This window comes from Geotrypetes seraphini, chromosome 4 (genome assembly GCF_902459505.1).
Source record: "Geotrypetes seraphini chromosome 4, aGeoSer1.1, whole genome shotgun sequence".
In the NCBI taxonomy this organism is placed as follows: domain Eukaryota; kingdom Metazoa; phylum Chordata; class Amphibia; order Gymnophiona; family Dermophiidae; genus Geotrypetes; species Geotrypetes seraphini.
Genome location: NC_047087.1, coordinates 76,221,112 through 76,248,145, shown reverse-complemented (window position 1 = coordinate 76,248,145; position 27,034 = coordinate 76,221,112).

Genomic DNA, 27,034 nt, shown 5'->3' with positions numbered 1-27,034 from the left:
CATGAATACTATATCTCACTCTCCCCTATCTCCATAGCGTCTCCAGGTTCACACTCTTCAGCAAGATTGCTCATTTCCCAATCATTAGTCGCTTGGCCCAGACTACTTCTCCACCCAGTAACTTAAGGCACTCTCTCCCAATTACCTCCTTGCCTGTGGGTTAGCTCTTTACTAACCAGGTCTCCTTCTTGCCAATCTCTGGGATCACCCTCCCAGGGTTTGTCCGTCAAAGTGAGATACCTCCACGGGCTCTCAATCCCCCTCCTGCTGGGCTGTCTCCAGGATAGGGTCCTAGACTGAGGCACAGGTACTCCGTGGTAGCTGCAATCTTTCCTGGCTGAGAGCTGATTGGGATTAGCCCCAGCTGTGCCTCCCAGATGCCTCCTGCTAGTCTGTATTAGAGGCTTTTTAGCCTGCACTCCTTGAGGGCCAGCCCCACCCCCTCCTGGGTTGGGCTTTGGTTTCACAGCCGGAGGAAAGGAGTAATAGGGGGAATAATTAGGTGCTAATGCCCTCCCCCTCTGACTCTTGGGCTGTGCTATCCCCTGTCTTTTCTCTTCCCTTCCTGGCTGTGCCGGCTGGCCCGGCTCCGTACCAGGTTTTCCCGGAACCAGGACATGGTGCATGATGGGTCTTTTTGGGTAGTTCTTTTTGGCTGGGACAGGGGCTTCCCTGTCACAGTATACAAGAGAAGAATAATGGGGATTCATCATCCTCTCCCTGCTCCACTTTGCCTCCTATCTTCACCTTAACTTATATTTGTCAAGTGTATTCACTGTGAAAATAATTGTACACTGGACAAAAGGACTAGTAGTCCAGGATTATGACATAGCTATTAGGGGTTACAAATATCTAACAGACCAGGATATAAAAATAAATAAATAAATAAATAAATTCACATTTGTGCTTTATGCCTTGGGGATGTAATTAATGCTCTTCACCACTAGATGACACTCATTATTCAGTCTTGCCTATTTTAACATAGTACTGCAAGAGATATGTATTAATAAACCCAACCCTAGGGATTTAAACATTTACTGATTCTTCCTTGATGCTTCTCTTGTGTATGCACAGCCAGTGTCTGAAAAGCCTTTTCACAAACTAAAACTAGTTTCTTGTAGGGTATCCTTTTTTCAATACATTGAATATATTTAGCGGCTAAGTAGTAGATCAGGGGTGCCCAAAAGGTCGATCGCGATTGACCAGTAGATCGTGAAAGCAACACGAGTCAATCGAGGAGCCCATCCCGGGCTCTGTGATAGACTTACATTGCTTTTGCAATCTACCGGGCCGATCAGCCTTCCTCTCCACGATGTCAATTCTGACATCGGAGAGAAAGTTCTGGGTCAGCCAATTGCTGCCTGGCTGGCCCGGAACTTCTTCTCCGATGTCAGAATTGACATTGGGGAGAGGAATGCTGGTTGGCCCTACCCTTCTGCGTCGGGAAGCAGGGAGAACTTGGGAGGTGGTGGCTTGCGGGCCTGTTCCCCGATGGCGGCGGCAGTGGCTTGGGGGAGGGCAGGAAAAAAGAAAGAAAGGGGGAAGGCAGGGAGACAGAAAGAAAGAAAGGGGAGACAGAAAGAAAGAAAGGGCATGGAGAGAGAAAAAAAGCAAGGGAGGCAGGGAGACAGAAAGAAAGGGGCAGGTAGAAAGAAAGAAAGGGGAGGGGCAGGGGAGAGAAAGGAAATGTTGGGGGGATGGAATGAGATCTGGAGGAGAGGAAGCATACAGTGGGCTTAAAAAAGGGAAGAAATATTGGATGCACAGTCAGAAGAAGAAAGTGCAGCCAGAGACTCATGAAATCACCAGACAACAAAGGTAGGAAAAATGATTTTATTTTCAATTTAGTGATCAAAATGTGTTCGTTTTGAGAATTTATATCTGCTGTCTATATTTTGTATTATGTCCCCCTTTTACTAAACCACAATAGTGGTTTTTAGCGCAGGGAGCCTATGAGCGTCGAAAGCAGCGCGGGGCATTCAGCGCAGCTCCCTGTGCTAAAACCCGCTATCATGGGAGGTGGTATATTTGCCTATTTTTGTATAGTTGTTACTGAGGTGACATTGCATAGAGTCATCTGCCTTGATCTCTTTGAAAAAACCCCGGAATATAAATGATATTAACATTTTCTCTGCGTATAGTGTTTTATTAAAATTTTATTGTTGGTAAATCATTTTGACTTGGTCATTTTAAAAGTAGCTCGCAAGGTCAAAAAGTGTGGGCACCCCTATAGTAGATTACTTGACAAGTAGTAGAATGGGAAAGGGATTAGGACTTCTATTCCACCTTTTTGTAGTTATGCGACCACACTCAAAAGCAGTTTACACATAAGTACTGCAAGCATTTTCCCTATTTGTCCCAGTGGGCTCACAATCTATCTAATGTACTTGGGGCAGGGGAGGATTAAGTGACTTGTGCAGGGTTACAGGGAGCAGCATAGGGTTTGAACCCACAACCTCAGGGTACTGAGGCTGTAGCTCTAACCACTATGCCACACTCTCCTACAGCTCAGTTGTTTTCTCTGACTAACAGAAGAAGGAAAAGGGGAGACCAGTCAAGCTGGGAAATTCTTTCTAGGACATTGGAAAGAGGTAAGGTCAAGGAAGGAGGATGATCCTAGACTGAGTAGTTCAGACAGGGTTACCAGAAGAGGTCAGTAGCCATTATTTATTATCTAGTTGTTAGGAGAACTATTTTGAAAGCCATTTTTACAGGTGAAACAGTATTTTACCTACAGTAGGGGGATTTTTTTGGAACTTGCCCTGCTGAAATCTGAGGAAAAGTACCCACTTAGGCAATTCTATAACTGAGCACTAGAAAATGACAATGTGACACATTTTTCTGTCCCATTCCCCCAAATTATTTTCTTGTCCCTGTCCCATTCTTGCAAGCTCCGTCCTCATCTGCACAAACCTCAAACAGTTTAAAATCATAGTGTTCGAGGCTTGTGCAGCTAAGGCAGAGCTTACAGGAATGGGGTGGTGACAGGGACAGTGACAGCGACAAAACTCGTGGGGACGGGACAGGGAAATTGAGTTCCTGCAGGGATGGGAGCAAATTTGATCCTGTATAATTCTCTAACGTTAAATATTTGGAATTAATTCAGCCTAAGGCTGGAAGTCTACAAGCCACTTACTGCCATTTGCTGAATATTAGCCCCTAAGATTTTATAATCTCTGCACATGTGCGTGTCTTGCCCAAACTCCATCTAAGCGATTGCCAACCTATAAAGTATTCATATCATACATTGTGGTGTTAAGTATTCACCAAGTACTATATGTGTCCACTTATCCATGTAAATGACTAGAATACAGATACAGTGGTGCCTCACACAACGAACTTAATTGGTTCCAGGAGCAAGTTTGTTATGCGAAAAGTTCGTTATGTGAAACGCGTTTTCCCATAACAATACATGTTAAAAAAAATAATTCGTTCTGTAGCATAAAATATGCTAAGATGACATTAAAAAAAAAAATTTTTGTTATTATTTTTATTTAGATACATCTAAAAACATAATTGTTTTTTAAAACAACACACATTTTTTAAATTTAAAGACAGAGAGGGCAGTTAAGCGCAGTGCCATCAGTTATCCTGCCCCTCTCAGTGAATTGCCTGGGATGGAGGGAGGGAGAGAAGAAGGCAGATGATGGAAGTGGGAAGAACTTGTGCCGTCAGCATCAGGCACAAGCGGGAAAGCAGCAGCGGTGAGGGGCTAGAAGTTATCTTCCTTTCATTCATGTCCTTGCCACCCCCATCCCTTGGTCGGTCCCACAATTTCACAATTTCCTGCATATCTCCTCCCTCCATTCTTGTAGTCCATAATCTCCTCTCCTGACATCTCCCTGTCCTTTTACTTCCACTATCTTCCTATCCCATCTCTATTCCCTTTTGTCCCTCTCCCCATGATCAATCATCTCACCACCTCTCTCTTCCCTCACCCTCAGGGTTCAAGATTGCTTCCACTCTTTTTCCTGTTGTTCTCTCTGCCTGTCACCCTATTATTTAGCATCCCTTCTGCCCTTGTCCAATATTTCCCCTTCTCTCCCTCCCTCTCATCCCCTGCTCCAACATACCGTATTTCGACTGCCCTTCCATCCCCAGGCCTGCCAACTTCCACTCATTTACTGCTTTCTCCCACCTCTGCCAAAGCCCGCCCCCCCCCCCCCGCAGTGATCGGCAACACCAGGCACCCCCCCCTCAATCGGCGAAACAGGGCCCCCCCTCGATCGGCGAAACAGGGCCCCCCCTCGATCGGCGAAACAGGGCCGGCGACTGCTTTCTCCCGCTGCTGTTGAAGTCTGTAAACAACTTTAACACAAGCCACGGGGCTCTAACAGTGCGTATGCTGCCAACTGCTTCCTTCCTCCTTCCTCTCCCCTCATGATGTAACTTCCCATTTGGTTGATGGAGGAGGAGGAGGAGGGTAGCCGGTAGCGTCACGCACACTGCGCGGAAGGATGCAGCTCGGGCGACTTCGTTGTGTGAAACGAAGTCCGTTGTACGAATCAAGACAAGAAGTTCGTTGTGCGCAGCGTTCGCTGTGCGAGGCGTTCGTTATGCGAGGCACCACTGTATTTACACACATTCTTGCCATTTTAAGCTAGGGGCTCCTTTTACAAAGGTGCGTTAGGGCCTTAACGCGCAGAATAGCGCGCGCTAAATTGCTGTGCGCCCTAGCTGCTACCGCCTCCTCTTGAGGAGGCAGTAGTTTTTCGGGTAGCGTGCGCTAATCCAGTGCGTGCGCTAAAAACGCTATTGCACCTTTGTAAAAGGAGCCCTAGGTGATTCCTATAGAATTACTCTCAGTACATGTGTCTAGAACTACTCAGTTACGATGTAAAGCTTTCTTCCAGCTGAAGTCCAAGATTTTTGTGGTATGGGGAACCTTTTTTTTCCTAAGTTTTCCTGAAAATGCTTGCTCACATATGAAAACCATTCCTATATTTTTTATATTATCCAGCTTTACTTTCTTCAAAATCAAGCTGGATAATGTTTTCTTTAATTTTTTTTTTTTTTAATGAATTCAGATTGATGTTTGGGTGAAGGAAAGTATAATTTGCCTGCAAAATGTGAAATTTAAATTTCTTACCCCCCTCCCCCCTTTTACGAAACCACAATAGCAGTTTAAAGCGCAAGAGCTCACTGAATGCTCTGCACTGCTCTCGACGCTCATAGCAACTCTATGAGTGTCAGGATTAGCACAGAGCATTCAGCACGCCAGCCTACTCTAAAAACCACTATCATGGTTTTATATAAGGGGGGGTCAGTGATTTTTTTTTTTAAGTATTTTGCTGATTTGTCCTCAAAATGTTGGCTTGCTTACATGATGTGATTTGAATGGTTGTTTGCGTCTAGTTAATTTTTCTTGTAAATTACTGGAAATGTTATTTGTCATGTAACATAATGGAAGATTAATTAAAAAAAAAAAGCAATGATAGAATTCAAGTTTACTCAGGAGAGGTACAGAGAGAAGTGGTACAAGCTAGGGAGATGGAGATCAGAAAGTTTAGTATTGACTTTAGTGTAATGGTACATGAGGCCAACTGGTGCAATTGTACTATCATTTAAAAAAAAACAACAACAACAAAACCCAAACTGAAATATATTTCATTTTGTGTAATTGCAAAGGTGAAATGTCACAATTAAAACCAAGATAGTTTTATTCCATATCTTTTTTTTTTTTCCATTTTGGTCATGTGATAAACTTTTTTACCCCCTCTTCTATAAAACTGTGCTAGCAGTTTCTAGCGCAGAGAGCCGCGCTGAATGACCCGCGCTACTCCCGACGCTCAAAGGAACTCTATGAGAGTCAGAAGCAGTGCGGGCCATTCAGTGTGGCTCCCCGCGCTAGAAATTGCTAGTGCAGTTTCGTAGAAAAAGCCCTAAAAGTTCACTAAAGAGATTTAGCACATACTAACAAGAAAACTGAAATAAAATAATGGAGAGAAAAAGAAATGAACAACTTTCACTTTAGAGCCCTAACAACTACTATAGTATCTTTAGGAAAGAACTAAAAACCACCTTGTTTAAGAAATTTATAACCTAACCAGACTTCTCCCCTAAAATCGGAGCCTCCTCCCATCCCAAGGAGTCCGTCTACCCTCTTCTGTCAAAATTTCTATCTTTAATTGTTACCAGTTTTTCCCACTGGTGCCCGTCCTTCGTTCAAATGTACCAAGTTAACAACTTACTTCTCATCAACATCTTATGTTATCTTTTTCACCTTCGCAGTCTTGCACCTTTGTAACTCAAAGCGCAATCTCCTTTCTCTTCTCCTACTTATGCTCTGAATACCGTCGACTGTATAATGCTACTCATTGTGAAACCGTGTAATACACAGACCCTGTAACTCTCCTGTTACTATCACTAGATGTTCAATGCTATACTCTGTAATTCGCTGTCTGTACAGTTTCTCTTCATTGTAAACCGCCTAGAAGTCACAAGATTGTGGCGGTATATAAGAATAAAGTTATTATTACTATAAATGGACTGGATAGCTAAAGATCTTCTTCCCTGTTGACAGTGGCTTTGTAACTGCATTTGTTCCAGAGGGCTTTTGGCTCTACTTAAGTTTGCTAGCGACTTTATCTGATGGTTTGACATATTTCATGGACTTACCTGTTTGATATATTCCTCTTGTCTGTGCTTTTGGATTGTTTGGAAATATCAGAGGTAAAGGTTGTCGCATAGAACAGCAATCACCCCCTTGGGACAGTCATTTGCTGTCTGTTTAAGGCACATATGGGTGTCTTGTCTCATCCTGAGGCTTCCAGAAAGAGCATTTCAGAGCCAGTAAATACCAGGTAGCTGTCACTCATATTATCTAACACAGCTCACTTTCCAGAGGAGACTGCACTAGCTTGTCCTCTTGTTTAGAAGATGTATGTCTGTGAAAGGGCACAGGCAGCTGGACGCTCTTTCAACAAGGACAAGAAGTGACAGCAGCTGATTCAGAGCCCTGATGAATTGAGAGTGTTCATATCCTATACACACCGTACGAGGGCTCAGCAGAGAACAAGAGCCTTTTTTTTTTTATACCCTGGGGTCTCCTAAACTTTTCTTATGGTCAGTGGTAGATGTTATCAGAAAAAAAAAAACCTGAAGAATTTTTCTGCGCATTTTATGTAGGTGATTTCAGTAGCCAGAGAGCTTAAAGTGCCACAGAAGAAAGCAGGCTTTAAAATGTTCTTGTGAAAGAAAACCAGCAGGTCCTCAGTGAATCAGAGGTATCCTGATTGGATTCTTATGTCATAAATGCAAAAAAGACAGTCAGTGGATGATATGCAGAGAGGGGTCTCAGCAGATGCCAGACTCAGCAGCCGCCTAAAAAGCGGCTGAGAATCGTACACCGGCGTCCTATCCAGAATTGCCTAACCCTGCCTAACTGCCCCGATTCTCTAACTGGCACCCATGTCACAGGCGCCGATTAGAGAATCGCCTAGGGTTCCCATCCCATCAACTGATCGCAGCAAGGGAATCACCCTACCGCGATCAGCTGGGCACCGCAGCAGGAAACCCCCCTCCCGTTGAAGCAGGATGCCCACTTCCTCCTGCCACCGAGCCCTTCAAGAAGCATCCGGCTAGGAGGAATGCACAATCTCTCCTACCCCCGAACCCCCATTGAAAACTGGCAGGAAGGATGTCCACTCCCTCCTATCAGAGTGGCTGTAGGCATCTGAGCCAATCGGAGCCTTAGGCCCCTCCCCGATGCATCCCAGATTGCACCAGAAAGGGGAAGCCCGCCATTTTGGAGTGGCGGGCCTGACAGCTGGAGGGTGTGAGCCTCCCTCTGACCAGACTTTCAAATACAAGGTACAGGGGGGGTGGAGGGAGGAACTAGAGTTAGGGGTGCGGGGTGGGGGCATGCAAACTTGGGAGGTGTTGGGGGGTTCTTATTCATGAAGTATCAAGGGTTCAAGTAGGGTTGGGGTGGCAGGAGGGAGTGGGCATTCCACCTGCCGGTCTTCAATGGGGGAGGGAGGAGGGGATTTGGGGGCAGGAGGGAGTGGACAAATCTGCCTGGATGCTTCCTGAAAGGTGATTCAGCAGAGGAAGCCCTGAACAGCTGAGTGGCTATTAGCAGCTGTATTAAAGAATCCAATTTTGTTGGAGCTTTGGCAGGGGAAGCCCCAAAGCCATTGGTAACTTCAGGGAGTCCTGCGGTTCAGTTGATCAGGGAGGCAGAGCAGCTTGCATCTCTCAGGAGAGAGGAGCTGTGCCTAGCGAGTGCTCTTTTCAGCACAGTTCCTCCCACCTTTTACTGGTAATTTTCTGCACGAATAGCATGCATATAATTTGCATGCTATTGTGTTGAGCATTGCCAATAAAAATAAATCACTCCCACCATGGTGTTTTTTTTTTTTTACCATGATTGTTGGAGTTTTGTGCATCCTGCCCTCAGTGTGGCAAGACAAATCTACCTTTTACGACATCTGTAATATTATGGGACCTTCTTACACATTCTATGAAAATGCATGGAAAGTGTTATGTTTCAGTATTCCACTGATAACAGTATTTATCCCAGGACAAGCAGGCATGATATTCTCACATGTGGGTGACGTCATCTACGGAGCCCCAACGCGGACAGCTTTTCAAGCAAACTTGATTGAAGTTTCAAGTTTGCTATGCTGCACCACGCATGTGCATGCCTTCTTGCCCACTAGAGGGCGCATCCCCACCTCGTGGTCCTCAGTTCAGTTTTTTCCGCGGAGCCAGAAGCCCTGTGGAAATTGTGCTCTCTCTTTTTTTTGCCTTCTGACACCGCGTCTGAGTCGTTTTTCTCGGTCGCTGTGCTTGCTTTATTTTTTTATTCGTTCGTGTGTTTGTTAATCGTCGAAGAAAAAAAAAAAAATAAGATTTTTCGTTCGGCTCCGGGGGCTCCCGGTAGCCGCGGCCACGGGACCTCGTTCCGTTCCCGGCCGTTTTTCGATTTCATGTCCCGTCCTTTGACGGGCTTTAAAAAGTGCACCCGGTGCGATCGGCTACTTTCTCTCACCGATCACCACCGGTGGTGCTTACTTTGCCTGGGTCCCGAGCACCCCACCGATTCCTGTCCCAGGTGCTCCACTTTTCAGCAAAGAGCTCTCCGTCGCCGTCATGCCAGAATGGCGGAGCTCTTTGCTGTCGACCCCGCAGAGCAGGCCTCGACGTTGGCCTCGGCTTCGGCCCCGGCCTTGACCTCGGCCTCGACTCCCTCGGCCTCGCCGAGACATCCTGCTTCCTCTAAGCCGACGCCTCGACTTCGAAGTCGACTGGGGGTAAGTCCTCTCTTCCTTCCTCAGCTCTACCTTCGAAGAAGCCATCCTCGGGATCCTCGACGGGGGCGGGTGGGTCGTCCTCGGCCCCACCCCGAGCGTCGAAGTCGGGTGCCCCGCGGGAATACTCGAGACCGAGGTCGCCCTCGAGGGAGCACCCGCCGGCCCCGGATCTACCAGCCATGATGGCGGTGCCGGCTTTTCAGGACTTGCTCCGTGCCCTCATTACCTCGGAGCTGTCCGGCGCCTTAGCGCACCTGCAGCCGGCTTCGGCCCCAAGTGACCCAGCTTCGGCGGCCTCGGTCTCGGTGCCCTCGACTTCGGCCCCCGGGGTGGCTCCGGCCTCGACCCCGACCTTGCCCTCGACCTCGGTCGGCCAGCCGGAACAGAGTGTGCGGCCTCGGGACAAGGTGCGGAGAGTGCGGAGGATCTCTTCCACTTCTTCCTCGTCGAGGTCCTCCCGGGGCTCCTCGCCCTCGGGTCGGCCTCGGGCGAAGCGCAGGCCAAGGAAGCCCAAGCGTTCTCGCGGGTCTCCTCGGAGGCGCGGTCGCTCCTCGCCGACCGGGGCCGAGACGCTACGTGTCTCGGAGCTCCGCCTCGATAATCCGAGGTTGTTCCGTTCCTCCGAGGGAGGGTTGTCGAGAGACTCCTCGCCGAAACAGAAGGGGCAGACCTCAGTGCCTCATACCCCGGGGACTTCACACAGGGGTTCCTCGGGGCATAGGCGGTTCCCGACCCCATCGAGATCGCTCGGGGCGGCCTCTTGGGGCTCGGGGTCTGGTAGGGAACCTCGTTATTCCCGTGAGGCTTCCCCTTCCTTTTTGGAGATGCGGGCCTCTCGATCGCCCTCCCCACCGTCCAAACCCTCCTCCTTTTCCAGGTTTGTACTTGATATGGGGAGGGCCTTGGACCTGGATCTGGTGTCTTGTTCGCAATACACCAAGGAGTTTTTGGAGGAGCAGGATTTACCTTCTCCCCCGAGGGAGACCCCTCGTCTGCCTCTTAATAAAGTCCTCCATCAGACCTTCCTGAGGAACTTGGACTCCCCTCTTACAGTCACAGCGGTTCCATCTAAAATGGAGTCGAAGTACCGTACCATCCCATGTAAGGGCTTCGAGAAAGCGCAACTGTCTCACCAGTCGTTGCTGGTGGAGTCGGCTTTAAAGAAGTCACAGCCTTCTAGGGTCTCCGCTGCGGTCCCTCCCGGGCGGGAAGGGCAGACTTTGGACAAGTTTGGTCGCCGCCTCTATTCCAATTCCATGATGGCGGCCAGGGTCCTTAATTATGCTTTCATGTTTTCATCTTATCTGAGGCAGATGGTAAAGGCATTACCCCGTTATCATGGGGTCATGCCGGATTCCCATAAGGGGGACTTTGGTAAATTTATGGCCAACTTGTTACAGCTGCGCCTAGACCTCTTTCATGCGGTTTACGACGCATTTGAGTTGGCCTCCAGAGTCTCCGCCTTTGCAGTAACGATGCGCCGTCTCGCATGGCTCCGAACGGTGGATATGGACCCGAACTTGCAGGAGCACCTAGCCAATCTGCCATGTGTCGGATCAGAATTGTTCGATGAGTCCTTGGAGGCGGCGATCAAACGCCTGTCCGAACACGAGCGCTCCATCGCCTCCTTGGTCCGTCCTAAACCACGGGTAACGCCGCAGAAGCCATTTAGACCTCCACCGCGGCGATACCCTCAAAAGTCTACACCAGCATTCTCGAGGCCTCCGCCCAGGCGCCCATCGCAGCAGGGCAGAGGGGCCCAGCCGAAACCTCAGACGCAAGGGGCGTCTAAGCCGGCACCGTCTTTTTGACGTGATGAGCAGATGGGGGCGGGCCCCCTCCGCACTCTCCCCAGACCCCCTGCCCATCGGGGGCCGGCTGCGGGCCTTTCATTCGGCCTGGACTATGATCACGTCAGACGCTTGGGTGCTCCGTCTCGTCTCCGAGGGTTACTAGCTAAACTTCTCGGCCACGCCGCCGGAACAACCGCCGGGGGCATCTCCTTGCAACCGAACCCAGCTTCCTCTTCTACTCTCGGAAGCCAGGGCCTTGTTGAGCCTTCGGGCGGTGGAGCCGGTCCCCCCGAACCAACGGGGGCGGGGGTTCTACTCCCGTTACTTTTTGGTCCCAAAGAAGACCGGGGACTTACGCCCCATTTTGGACCTCCGGAAGCTCAACAAGTTCCTGGTCCGGGAGAAGTTCCGTATGTTGTCGCTTCCGGTTCTCTACCCTCTGTTGGAGGAGGGGGACTGTATGTGCTCCCTAGACTTGAAGGAAGCGTATACTCATGTTCCGGTGCATCCCGCCTTCCGCAAGTTTTTACGGTTCCAGGTGGGGGAGTTGCACCTTCAGTATCGTGTCCTCCCCTTCGGGCTGGCCTCGTCTCCTCGAGTCTTCACGAAGTGTATGGTGGTAGTCGCGGCTGCCCTGAGATCTCAGGGACTGCAGGTCTTCCCCTACCTGGACGATTGGCTGATCAAGGCATCATCCCGGGAGGCGGTTATCTCAGCGACCCGACAGACTATCATCTTCCTTCAACGTCTGGGGTTCGAGGTGAATTTTCCCAAATCGCAGCTGTGCCCTGCTCAATCCCTTCAGTTTATCGGGGCCGTGCTGGACACGGTTCGCCTTCATGCGTTCCTTCCCTCTTCGAGGCTGGAGGCTCTGCTTCGACTGTGCCGTCAGATTTCACTGCAGCGCTCCGTCTCAGCACACCGGCTGATGATTCTATTCGGCCACATGGCATCGACGGTTCATGTCACACCGTTTGCCCGATTGCATCTGAGACTCCCTCAGTGAACCTTGGCCTCCCAGTGGCGTCAGGATCGAGATCCGCTCTCCCTTCCTGTAACAGTGACTCCTTCCTTGAGACGTTCGCTCCGTTGGTGGACCAACTCTTCCAATCTTTCCGGGGGTTTGCTCTTTCTCGTCCCTCCGCATCGCAAAGTTCTGACCACGGACTCTTCGGAGTACGCGTGGGGGGCTCACCTCGACGGTCTGCGGATTCAAGGTCTATGGTCTGCGGAGGACCGTCTTTGTCACATCAATGTGTTGGAGCTTCGCGCCATTTTTCTGGCAGCTCGAGCGTTCTGCCATCTGCTGCGCAATCAGGTAGTCCTGGTACGGACGGACAACCAAGTGGCAATGTATTATGTAAACAAGCAAGGGGGGACGGGCTCTTGGTCCCTGTGCCGGGAAGCCTTGCGCCTTTGGGAATGGGCGGTCTCCCAGAACATCTTCCTGCGGGCGGTTTACATTCAGGGAGAGAAGAATTGTCTGGCCGACAAACTCAGTCATCTTCTCCAGCCGCACGAGTGGTCGCTCAACTCCTGAGTTCTGCGAGAGGTCTTCGACCGCTGGGGGACTCCTCAGGTGGATCTGTTTGCCTCCCCGGAGACTCACAAACTGCCCCTCTATTGTTCTCGGATTTACTCCCAGGACCGTCTCGAGGCCGATGCCTTCCTTTTCGACTGGGGAGGGAGGTTCCTTTATGCGTTTCCTCCTTTTCCTCTGATCTTGAGGACGTTGGTTCATCTCAAGTCATCCAGAGCCACTATGATTCTCATTGCGCCTCGTTGGCCTCGTCAGCACTGGTTCTCCCTGCTCCTTCAACTCAGTGCCAGGGAGCCTCTACTTCTGCCTGTTTTTCCCTCTCTGCTGTCTCAGAGTCGGGGTTCGCTGTTGCATCCCAATCTTCAGTCACTACATCTGACGGCTTGGTTCCTTTCCCCCTGACTTCGGTTTCTGTTTCTCAGTCGGTCAGGGAGGTGTTGGAAGCCTCGTGCAAGGTCTCGACTCAGCTTTGTTATTCCCAGAAGTGGACCAGATTTTCATCCTGGTGTTCCTCGCACCATCTGGATCCGAGTTCGGTTCCGGTGTCCTCGGTTCTGGAATATTTGTTGCATTTGTCCAAGTCTGGGCTAAAGACGACTTCCATTCGGGTGCATCTCAGTGCTATTGCTGCTTTCCATCGGCATCTCGAGGGACGTTCTCTCTCTCTTCATCCTCTGGTGGTTCGTTTCATGAGGGGTTTAGTGAATGTTAATCCTCCTCTGAAACCTCCTCCTGTGGTTTGGGATCTTAATGTGGTCTTGGCTCAGCTGATGAAACCTCCTTTTGAGCCTATTGACAGGTCTCTTCTTAAGTTTCTCACTTGGAAGGTGATCTTTTTACTTGCGCTCACGTCGGCTCGTCGGATTAGTGAGCTGCAGGCTTTGGTTGCGGACCCGCCCTTTACTGTGTTCCATCATGACAAGGTGGTTCTTCGCACCCATCCTAAATTTTTACCTAAGGTTGTGTCTGATTTCCACCTCAATCAGTCCATTGTTCTTCCGGTGTTCTTCCCGAAGCCCCACTCTCATCCTGGGGAGGCGGTGCTTCACACACTTGACTGTAAGAGGGCGTTGGCTTTTTATCTTCAACGCACCAAGTCTCATCGGAAGGTTCCTCAATTATTTTTGTCCTTTGATCCTAATCGGTTGGGACGCCCTGTTTCCAAGCGCACCTTGTCCAACTGGTTGGCTGCTTGTATTTCTTTTTGTTACGCTCAGGCTGGTCTCGAGCTGCATGGTCGGGTTACGGGACATAAGGTCCGAGCGATGGCAGCTTCTGTTGCTTTCCTCCGGTCTACTCCGATGGAGGACATCTGCAAGGCTGCCACTTGGTCTTCGGTTCATACTTTCACCTCCCACTACTGTCTGGATACGTTATCCAGGAGTGACGGCCGGTTTGGCCAGTCAGTTTTGCGAAATCTGTTTTCCTAAATTGCCATCCTCCCACCTGCCCTTTTTTGGTTGGCTTGGAGGTCACCCACATGTGAGAATATCATGCCTGCTTGTCCTGGGATAAAGCACAGTTACTTACCGTAACAGGTGTTATCCAGGGACAGCAGGCATATATTCTCACAACCCGCCCTCCTCCCCGGGGATGGCTTCTTTGCTGGATATGGAACTGAGGACCACGAGGTGGGGATGCGCCCTCTAGTGGGCAAGAAGGCATGCACATGCGTGGTGCAGCATAGCAAACTTGAAACTTCAATCAAGTTTGCTTGAAAAGCTGTCCGCGCTGGGGCTCCGTAGATGACGTCACCCACATGTGAGAATATATGCCTGCTGTCCCTGGATAACACTTGTTACGGTAAGTAACTGTGCTTTCTCACCGTTTATGCAATTCTTAAGATGTTAATTTATTTCAAACTGATTATGAAAACATACATAGTATATTGCATTTCAAAACTGAGTTTTAAAATACTCTGTGTGTGTATATGAGGGTGAATGTGTCGCTATATACCACTATCTGTGTGGGTGAGTGTTTATGTTTCCTGGGATGGGTATGTGCACATCTTTCTGTATATATATCCATGTATTTATATGTCTGTTACTTCCATAGAACTCCAGGGAAACCTCTTGCTGCTTGTACTCGGACCTCTTTGTGCTGTGCTGCTCTCTGCTTGGCAGGAGTAATTTATGGTGAGGGTAATTAAGACACATTTATGAATATGCTGACTGGGGTTTCCTCTGAATGATGGGCTTCCAGGACTGCCGCCTTTCCTAGTTCTTCATCATTGCGCTCTAAAGAGCTGTATCGTAGTTATGCTAATACACCTGCTGTTGTACTTGATAAATTTAGTGCTAGGTTTTAAGCAACAAGTAATAGTTGCTTGTAGAACATCAAGGAGGTCATTTTTTAAAAATATATTATAAACAACAACACAACAAAAAGATTTCACAAAAAAAAAAACAACAACCCTTGGATATACGGTACATCTATTACCAGAAACAAACAGCCAAATTGTTGCTAAATATAACACACAGAATGTGCTTACTGGCTCACATTGTTTTTACCATTTTTCCTTTATCACTCAATACTTCTCAGCTTATCCCATTACCCATCCCCCTGCCTCCCCCGTAATTTTGTAAAGTCGTTCCCATGAATGCCACATATGCAAGTAGATGGCCTCTTATAAATACCGACTGCTGTGTTGAGTATCTTTTGATGCAATAAAGTACTTTAGCACCATAGGTGGGCGCGGTGTTTTTTTGAGACTTTAAATCTCATGCTCATTGAGCAATGTTGGATTTTTACCCTTAATACAGTAACTCCATATGGACTTAACCAAGAGATAGAGTGGATGACATTAATTTTAATTTCCTGGTTTCCGCCGATGTCATCAATGACGTATTCAATGAGCACGAGATTTAAAGACTCAAAAAAAAATGCCGCGGCCATCTTTTGACTAAAGAAATCCAGTCGGGATGGTGTGGAACAATACTGAAAGAGTAACTTAGGTTACAACTGGTAATGTTTGGAAATTTCATCCTTGAGAAGAATATTTTATTTAGTGGTTTCATCTGTTTGTTTTATATTGTAGGGGACTTCTTGAGAAAGCCTTCATGCGAAACATGTCAGAGCCAATACATTTCTCATGCAGAAATAATGCATGTAAAACAAATTTCCCCTTTTTAAAAAAAGATTTGGTAGAGTTTTTTATTGCACACAGAATGCACTAAACACAAGCACGATATATAAAAACAAGTCTGATGAGGATGAACTTGCCGCTTGAGTGACCAAGCCTAGAATCAAATGGCTGGTGGTTGGCACATTCTGAAGACTTAAAAAAAAAAAAAATTCAAAAATTGTTTTTATTGAATACAATAAAAATGATATAAACTATGTTTAATTTGGTATGATTTATATTACTGACAGTGGAAAGAAGTAGAGACTGCATATTAGCATCAGTAGAGAATGACACGGGGCTAACCTACAGGAATAGGGGAAAAATTGGCTGTTTGCCCTCCCTCCCTATAGTGGGTCCAACAGCCCCCCTCCCTCCCTCGCTACTGATCATGGATCAAAAGTGGCAAAAAAAAAACCTGCGATTCCCCTGGGTTTGCCCCTTTGCACCTCCCGGGGTGGTCCTTTGTGGATGAAACATAGAAACATGATGTCAGAGAAAGGCCAAATGGCCCATCCAATCTGAAGAGGTAACATTGCATAAAGAGCTGCTCCAGGAACCTCTTCCAGTCTAGTCCTTCCTTCTGATGTTATTTCCGGCGGTAAGGAGGAAAGAAAGTGTGTGAGAGACACATTTGTGTAAGGGAGTAAGAGAGGGGAGAAGCTGTACACAGGGAGATATATAAAAAGAGGGGAGATGGTGGACATGGATGGGAGCATAGGAACAGGGACAAAAAGGGGAATGGTGCATGGGGGTGGTATATGGACACAGAGGGGTAATGCTACACATATGAGGGTTTATGGACACAGGGAGAAGATAGATAGACATGGGGGAGAATAAGAACGCAGAAGGAAGATACTGGGCGGGGGGAGGGCATAGGGATATAGAGGAGGGAAAAGGGAGATGCTGAACCTGAGGAACAATACATACACAGAGATAGAAGATGAATAGTGAGCATGGAGAAAGAAATGTCAATTGATCAGGAGACCCTGGCAAATGAATTAAGAGAAGAAAAGAAAATAGAGAACAGCATCTGAGACCAACATGTTTTGAAGAATAAATGATGAGTCAACAAAAGGTAGAAAAAAAGAATTGTATTTTCTATTTTGTGATTAGAATATATCAGATTTGAAATATGTATCCTGCTAGAGCTAGTGTTAGACATAACTGGGGACTGAAAGCCTAGGCCATGCTTCTTTAACTTCCAGCTGGCTTAGGGCTCTCTCTGACCACAGGGCTGTTGCCCTAGTTGCACTTCCTAAACACTATTCCTGTTATGTGTGACTGTGGTATTCTGTTTGCATGATTTTTCTGTGTAGCATTCTGTAGTGATTTGACTTATTCAGTTTTCTTGATAATGGAGGGGATATTTGTGAAGGGGAGGGGAGACAGGGGTTTTGTTGATCCTTGTTCTGTATTATTTTGTGTTTATAAAATGACAATTATACAGAATATTGTTTCTTTTTATACTTTAATAAAATAAATTCAATATAAAATCATAACTATTTGAGGCTTGTGCAAATGGGATCAGACGGTTTGCGGGAACAGGGTGGGGATAGGGACTGAGCTCGCTGGGACGGGGCAGGGATAGGGACTGAGCTCGCGGGAACGGGAACAAATTTTTCCCAGGTCATTCTCTACTCAGCAATTAATGAATCTTTAATATGCAATAAGTATATAAAGGAAACTGAGTGCATAATCTAAAAAAATGTGTTTCTGAAAACAAATTTATTTTTTTCATAACAAGATACTGTCCAAAAAGGTTGCCTTTCAGAGGGGCATGTCATTTATACCCTGCCTCCAGCTATTAAATTACCTCCTGGTCTACTGATCTGCACATTATAGCTGTAATTGCAGCTCATTAATTAGGTAAAATGGAAAATAAACCTCTTGATTGCTCTATACCCTATTCAATTCACTTTTCACCTTTATGTCAAATTTGAAATTACCAGATCAGCAAATTACTCCAGCTGAACATTCCCAAAGCATCACCTCACAAGGAGGGTAAATCGCGGTTCTCTTCACTTTAATAAGACATGCATTTCGCACCCAAGGATGAGGTGTGCTTGCTCATTCCCTAACAGTGAAGGTCTCCATTGAATGAACTATTTCCCTTAGCAGTGAATACACTAATGAGTTCTACACCAGTAATCAACTGACATTGGGGAAAATATTTAAAAACATTTAAGGTAGCTTCTCTTTCCCTCCCAGATTAATTCTCTCTCTCTGCCCCTCCCCCATTGTAAATTCCATCTTTCCTCTGTTGTTTTTAGTCTTTGAAAAGAAGCTGATCTACTTTTCTGCTGTGTTATGCTGATGCATGGTCACCTGGTGCACAGGAGCTTGGAATCCCACAAAAAAAGCAACCTTTCAAAGGATATTGTACTACTATTACTATTATGAAAAATTGCTGTGGGCAAGAATGAGAAGGTAATTTTTTTAACTGCACATACATACAGGTTCTATGTACATACTTTCCCTGTGCAGAGACTGACAAATTTTCAAAAGGAAAATATGTGTATGTCATGCTTTGATAATGACTCCAAGGAGTTGATGTGTTTATATTTATACCCTTTTTTTTTTTTTTTTTACCAGATAGAAATTACACATTTTCTTGATTAATTTACGGACTTAATTATTTGATTAATTTACAGACTTAATTATAAAAGTATTTTCCAAAAATATATGCAAAAATGCAAATCCTTCTCCAACCCCTGTCCCTGAGTACATCTCTACTTGATTTGGGTCATGTTTGAGAACAGACTGTAGGTACACTGGATGTGCAGGTTCCTAAGTGCCTATTTCTATGCAAAAAACACCAATATACGAGCAGAAATCGATTTTCAAATTACCCACTGAGTGTGCTGGACTGGTAATATATTACTGTTCTCTGAAAGGATGGAAGCAGTGAGAGGAAAGGAGATAGGAGTGCATACAACTGGTCACTCACCCTGTAACCCAGAGCTAGAGCTGGCTCAGATTTGTGGACTGGCTTCTTCAGTTGGTCTGGTACTCCTCCAGGTATTCCATTTTAATAATAATTCTTTATTCTCAGAGGATTCAATTAATGTTTCAAGAGAGCTTTTATCCTATTGATTCAACCAGCTTTGATTTTTTTTTTTTTCCTTTCTCTTGGAATCATTTTATAATTTGGTTTAAATTTGCTTTATTTTCTTTAATGTGCTGTAAATATGTACCTTACATGTCTTTCTTGTAGATCAGAGCAGAAAAGTAAAAAGAACTTTTGGCATTGAATTAATCTTAATTTACGAGGTATATTCCTCTCTATATGTACACACACAAATATATACGCTGCCTTGCAAAGGTCTTCACACCCTTGTAAGTTTTCACATTCTATTGTCTAAAAAATACTGTTCATAATACTTTAAAGTAAGGAGCTTGTTTCACTGATGTAAATAACATACTTTACAGTTTCAATGTAAAATAAAAATATAGAAAAACTTAAAAGTTATTTTTGCAGAATGTCTTCACATTTTTCAGAATGTCTGGGCTATCTTCCAAATACTGTCATGCAATATTGATTTCAAAAACCACATCAATCAGTGTTACATATAGTAGTAATATAGTAAATGATAAAGACCCGAATGGTCCATCTAGTCTGCCCTGTAATCACATGCATTACAATTTCATGATTAAAATGTCTTTTTTTTTCTTTGTTATTTCTGGGCCATAGACCTTAGAAGTCCACCCAGTACTGTTCTTAGGTTCCAACAATTGAAGTTGCCGTTGAAGCTCTCTCCAGCCTGTCCAAACCATCTCATCGGTTGTGGGATTCAGATCGTGAATATCTGTCCATCACTATCCTCATATTTCAAATTGCTAGGGCTCCTATTGAAGCCCTCCCAAGCCCATCCTAAAACAAATTGCCATATTTGGGACACAGATCATGCAAGGCTGCCCGGCATCGGCCTTAGTTTTGCAGTTTACACTATTCATGATCTAATCAGAGATTCTCTGTGTTGATTCCACACTATTTTGAATTCCGTCACCATTTTCCTCTCCACCACTTTCTTTGGAAGGGCAATCCAGGTATCTACCACCATCTCGGTGAAAAAGAATTTCCTAGCATTAATTCTAAGCTACCATCCTGCAACCTCAATTTATGCCCTCTAGTTTTGCCAATTTCCCTTCTCTGGAAAAGATTTGGTTCTATATTAATAACTTTCAAGTATTTAAATATCTTTATCATATCACTCCTAATAGTTATTGAAAGATGCAGGCATCGATCTCCACCGCCTCCCTTGGAAGGGAATTCCAGGCATCAATCACCCTATCCGTGAGAAAAAAATTTCCTGACATTACATCTAAATCTAACACTTCACAATCTCAATTCGTGGATTCTACTTTTACCGTTTTCCCTTCTCAGGAAATGATTTGTTTCTATATTAATTCTTTCAAGTATTTAAATGTCTGTGTCATATTTCCTCATCCTTTTTGACATGTCTGATTTTGGGCGACTAGTGACTTAGACCCAAGACGGACTTAGATGTATTTTTTTATTATGCCCTTCCATGTAAATTGAAAAATTTGACTATCCTGGCCACAAAAGTGAAATTTTATGGAAATAACAGATATTTTCTATACCTTTTAGACATGATCATTGGAAATTACACTTCCTACCCAGGGATGGTTAACAAGACTAAAAATGTCATAATGCCCCTATATTGCTCCATGGTGCGACCTCATTTGGAGTGTTGTGTTCAATTCTGCTCTCCTTATCTCAAGAAAGATATAGTGGCACAAGAAAAGGTTCAAAAAAGAGCGACCAAGATGGTAAAGGGGATGGAACTTCTCTCGTATTAGGACAGACTAAAACGGTTAGGGTTCTTCAGCTTGGAAAAGAGACAGCCGAGGGGAGATATGATTGAAGTCTACAAAATCCTGAGTGGAGTAGAACTGGTACAAGTGGATCGAGTTTTCGCTCCGTCAAAAATTATAAAGACTAGGGGACACTCGCTGAAGTTACAGGGAAATATTTTTAAAATCAACAGGAGGAAATTTTTTCACTCAGAGAATAGTTAAGCTCTGGAACGCATTGCCAGAGGATGTGGTAAGAGTGGATAGCGTAGCTGGCTTTAAGAAAGGTTTGGACAAGTTCCTGGAGGAAAAGTCCATAGTCTGTTATTGAGAAAGACATGGGGGAAGCCACTGCTTGCCCTATATCGGTAGCATGGAATATTGCTACTCCTTAGGTTTTTGCCAGATACTAGTGACCTGGATTAACGACCGTGAGAACGGGCTACTGGGCTTGATGGACCACTGGTCTGATCTAGTAAGGCTATGTTCTTATGTTAGTATTACCACAGGGTTAATGAAGGATCATTACTACTTTCTAAACAACAGGCAGTAAGTGCTCCCACATTAATATTTTAAGTTGCCATGGTAAAAAATTATCCTTACAGTTTGGGAAAAAGGGTGCATTAAGGCCAATTCTTATGACAGCTTAGCAAAAGGACTCCTATATGATCATCTGTAAAAAATTAAAAACTTGTTTATTTTCTAAAATATTAAACCCTTAACTTGATTTAGATTACTATTTAGGGGCATTTTTAAAAAAGTAAGATGTTCATACAATAAACACTTACCTTTTGGACTGAATTGACATCTTGTTTGCTCCTTTTTTGTGCGTGTCTACTTTGCCTTAGGGGCGGATCCTTCTCCTTTTCTGGATTCTGTGGGTGGGCTAGTAAGCCATAGAGAGGAGGAACCAGGCCCATAAGGCACTCTAACCATTACATAATTTGATCTACTCTTTACAGCTCTAGAAATGACAATTGTTCTTCCATTGTAACCCCCCATTTATATATCTTTTGTAATCCGCCTTGAACCGCAAGGTAATGGCGGAATAGAAATCTCTAATGTAATGTAATGTAATATAACATTTATGGTGGAAAGTGTGAGGCAACCAAAACCCACCAAAATCCTACCATACTGCCATATAGGTTTCACCTGTATCCATAAGGGCTATTGGGGTGGGAGACAGGTGGGTATAGTAGGATTTGGGGGAGTTTTGGAGGGCTCACCACACATTATAAGGGGGTTCTGGTGAGATGTACTCCTGGAATCCTTTATGTGAAGTTTACAGCAGTGTCCTCTAAGGTGACCCACTGCTCTGTTGGAATGTCTGTGTGGCCAGTCCATTACAATTCTAGCTCCTTCTACATCTTATGGTGTGGATTTCTGTGGTTGAAAATGGTGAATAGTTAGGAGTCCTAAGGTTGGACGTCCTGTCGGCCAACACGTCTAAGTAGACGATTTTTAAAAAAAGTAACATAGTAGATAACGGAAGATAAAGACCTGACTGGTCCATCTAGTCTGCCCAACCTGATTCAATCTAAAAATTTGTTGTTGTTGTTTTTTTTCTTCTTCTTATCTAGTTCTGGGCAAGAATCCAAAGCTCTGACCGGTACTGTTCTTAGGTTCCAATTACTGAAGCCTCCATCAAAGCTCACTTCAGTCCATCTATACCCTCCTAGCCATTGAAGCACTCCCCAGCCTATCCTCCACCAAACGGCCATATACAGAGAGACCGTGCAAGTCTGCACAGTAATGGCCTTAGTTCTTCAATATTTACTATTATTTTCTGATTCTAGATCTCTCTGTGTTCATCTTAAGCTTTTTTGAACTCTGTCACCATTTTCATCTCCACCACCTCTCTAAGGAGCACATTCAAGGCATCCACCACCCTCTCCTTAAAGAAGAATTTCCTTATATTGCTCTTGAATCTACCACCCCTCAACCTCAAATTATATCCTCTGGTTTTATCATTTTCTTTTCTCTGGAACAGATTTTGTTCTTCATTAATACCTTTCAAGTGTTTGAAAGTCTGAATCATATCTCCCCTGTCCCTCCTTTCCTCTAAGGTATACATATTCAGGGCTTGCAGTCTCTCCTCATACGTCTTTTGACGCAAACCTCCTATCATTTTCATCACCCTCCTCTGGACCGCTTCAAGCCTTTTTGTGTCCTTTGCCAGATACGGTCTCCAAAACTGAACACAATACTCCAAGTGGGTTCTCACCAATGACCTGTACAGGGGCATCAACACCTTTGTTCTTCTGCTGGTTACGCCTCTCTTTAGAAAGCCCAGCATCTTTCTGGCAGCAGCCACCGCCTTGTCACACTGTGTTTTTTTTGCCTTTAGATCTTAGGTCACTATCACCCCAAGGTCCCTCTCCCCCTCCGTTCATATCAGCCTCCCACCTCCTAGCATATACAGCTCCTTCCGATTATTAATCCTCAAGTGAATATCTAGCGGTTTTGATGGTTTAAAAATGGGCGTTTGTTCATCCCCGACTTTGGACATCTTACGGGAAATGTTCAAAGTTGGACTTAGATGTCCTATCAAAAATGCCCCTCCATGGTTTTTATAGGAGTGAAAGAGTAGCCTAATGGCTAGTGCAGCAGCCAGAGAGCATGGAAACTTGGTTCAATTTCCACTGTAGCTTCTTGTGACTCTGGTCAAATCACTTAAGCCTCCATTGCCCCAGGTACAAAACAAGTGCCTATATATTATATGTAAACCAATTTGACTGGATGGACCATTCAGGTCTTTATCTTCCATCATTTACTATGATTGTAGCCAAGGGAAGGCAGTATATCAGATCCCTTCACCTTTCCCTTCCCCTTTGTGACAGATCTGCTTTTATAACTATGATCATTTTCATTGTTTGGTATTATAATTTCCCAGTGTTTAACTGGTTTCTTTGGTTGTCACCCACAATGGAAATACTGGAAATAGTGAAATACAGGCAGTCCCCGAATGAGATACATTTTTAAAGCTGTTCTTAAGTCGGATTTGTATGTAACTCAGAACTTGTAGATTTTCAGATTCTTGCTGCTTACCTCTGCTCCCAGGTGACAAAAGGGCCAACTGTCCCTACCAGTGTTCCATCTTAAGGTACAGCATGCACAATCACACACTGTTCTTAATGTGGCCATGCATCATTCCTGAATCAACTACAGGAGAAGTGTAGCAGTCTATGCCACTGGAAATATTGCTCAGTGAAATCAAATGAAGTCACAACCGTGTTCTTAAGCGCGAGTCACACTTAAGTCGGGCATCTGTAACTCGGGGACTGCCTGTACAAGAACTGTATTATATTATATTGTAACTCAGTCTTGCATTATTGTCAGCAGCCAGATACATACAGTGCAGTTGTCTTGGCCAGCATACACCTCATTCACTATTTCCCATGACAGTACAGTGGCTTGAAATTGACCTGATTCTTTTTTTTGTGTGTGTTCAATCAGTTTTATTGAATTTTAAAAACAGACAAAAAACACAAAAGCAATAAACAACAACCAGTGTTTTGCAGAAACACATACAGATACAGCAGATGTGCAGGAAAACTAAATATATAATGCTATACCAAAGTCCATATAAAATTGACCTGATTCTAATATCGGAGTCTGTGGTTCAGGAAGTTCATTAACCTGCTCTGCTACAGCCTAGTACATGCACATTAGCTATTTCCCCCACATCATCAGGTTAGGGGCCGAAGGGGATAATTAGGAGAGTGTGCTAATATCTTTCTCTGCTGTTTCCAGGGCTCGGGTGAAAGGAGCAGAAAGAGAAAATTATAAAGCCCCTGAATTTTCTCCCAGGGGTGTAGCTGCCCTTCCTCCCAAGTTCATTAGACTATATCAGACTCTAAATGAAAAAAATATATATATAGTACCTGAAAGTTATTTTCCTGAGGCTGATATATCTAGATGAATTCAATCAGCATAGAAAACTCAGAAGGAATTAGCAAGTTGGTGTTTACTGAAAATCCAGACCCATGAAAAGTGAAAACAGCTAAATGCTTCCAAGGTCCTCCAGTCGGCCCATTCCTCCTTTCCACAGAAACACTACAGTTCCTGGAAGTGTGTAGGGGCCCTTTTAAGCAGGTTTCTCTAGTTATAAATTGCAATAATCGATAGCCTGGATTTGCACTAATGTTATCATGTGTTAAAACCAGCCACTGCAGTATAAAACCACACTTGTTGCTTAACAAAGAGAGGGGCAGTTGGTGTGGCTGGCTGTGATAGCTAGTATGTAGGTCTATGCTGTACAGTAGCTATCACCACCGCCAATGGAATGTTTTTTCTACTAGAGGTGTTAAATGCCTCCCCGCAATCACCCAACTAGAGTCATTTTAAAATGGAATCTGGTGGTGCAAGAGAGACTGGGGATTGATTCTATTTCAATTTTGCTCTAGAATGACCCAGTTCAGATCTGAGGGGAGTAAAGAAGAGAGTAAGGAAGTTATTCTTCACCCAGAGAGTGTTAGAAAGCTGGAATGCTCTTCCTGAGGCTGTTATAGGGGAAAACACCCTCCAGGGATTCAAGACAAAGTTAGACAAGTTCCTGCTAAACCAGAACATACGCAGGTAGGGATAGTCTCAGTTAGGTCTTTTACCTAGGGGCTGCCGCGTGAGCGGACTGCTGGTCACAATGGACCGCTGGTCTGACCCAGCAGCGGCAATTCGTATGTTCTTATGTACTTGGGCTTTTCAAAGATTACAATATGAATACGGGGGGGGGGGGGGTCTGGGAAGGGTAGGGAAAGGGATAGGGGGAAGGATGAGGGGTGGTCTTTGTGTTTGTGTGTCCCAAATGAAAGAAAATAAAAACAAATTTCTGAGGGGGTATTGTTTTATTTGGATGGAAATGAAATGAAACAAAACAAGGTTTTCTATATATATATTTTTTAAATAAATGCACATTAAGACAAAATAAAACAACAAATTTAGGGACCGTTTTATAAAGCTTACTGCAGCTTAAAATGGAATACCGCAGGGCTAAGTTGTCAGAAAAGGGGTGCCACAGGGGCCATGGCCTCCCTAAAAACTGGCAATTGGAAGTATGGCTCTCCTGACTCCCCCACCTACCACCTCTCCGCCGCTGTAATTTAAAATCTTCGGCCAGCCAGCAGCACAACAAAGCAAGCCTCCTGTCATCTGCCTGCACCAGACGTTTTCTTCGTGCAACATCCTTCCTATGCAGGAAGAGGAAGTGCTGCATAAAGAACACTTCCGGTGCAGGCCGATGGTGGGAGACTTGTTTCGTTATGCCACCAGCTGCCCAAAGATTTTAAATTACAGCGGTGGAGAGGTGGTAGGTGGGTGAGTCGGGAACTGGGGAAAAATCATACCACAGGATCCAGCTGAGGGGGGGGGGGGGGGGAGATGGCTGGGGTTAGGAATGAGGGATGGACAGATGTTGCACGGGCTGCCGGGGGGGGGGGGGAGGGAGGGGGTTTGGGAAAGCAATAAGGACAGATGCTGCATGGGCTGGGGGGTTGGGAAAGCAGGGAAGGACAGATGCTGCATGGGCTGGGAGAGAGTTCGGAATGACAGATGCTACATGGGCAGGGAGTTAGGAAGGGAGGGAGAGATACATGGGTGGGGTAGTGAGAAGGGAGAGAAAGAGATGCTGCCAGTGGGTGAGGGAAAGAGAGATAATATACAAGGGAAGACAGGGAGAATTGTTGGACCGTTTTAACACGTGCTAAACGATGACGCATCCATAGGATATAATGGACGTGTTAGCATGTAGCATACGCTAAAACGGCTAGCGCACCTTAGTAAAAGGACCCCTTAAAGAGGTACACAGGGAGTGGGGTGGGGATGAGGAGGAGAGGCCCCGATACTCCCCGCAAAGATGGCGCATGGAGCGGTCCATCCCCCCACTCACTTAACTACACCACTGTTTCCATGTCTATTTTAAATGGCTGCACAGACCTGTCCCTGCTTTCCTTACAATGACTCTGGTTCATTTCATGAACATTTTCTATTAGATCCACTGGGAATGAGATGCTGTTCATGGCACACTTACACTCAGCAGAGGAGGCTCCAGTTATTACGCAGTAATCATTTAAATAATTTAAAAAACAATTTAAAAAAAAAATCTTTCAGCATCAGAGATGGCGAATTCATTTCTGAAGGTCTTTTTGCTTTGTGCTTATGGGTGTAATTCTCAGTTGCTTGTACTGTATGTTGACTTTGGAAATCCTGCATTGGTTTTGGTAACAAGTCATAATTGTAGTACTTGTACAAATATTTTAGACCACAGAAAGCATATTTTATTAATGTGCTCTTTCTGCTGCATCCTCCTTGGCAGGGCACTGGAGAGCTGACCTTTTCAGTTCAGGAACATAGAATGAAAAACAGAGTTCCTGTGTTTCTAACATAGAACAGAAGTGAGTTTTAAGCAATAGTGCTGAACACTCAGAAGCCTCTGGAAAACAACACAGAAAGAAACCTGCTTCTGCTCACCCTTTGTCATCTCTTTCCTGCCCAAATAAAACTTATCTTT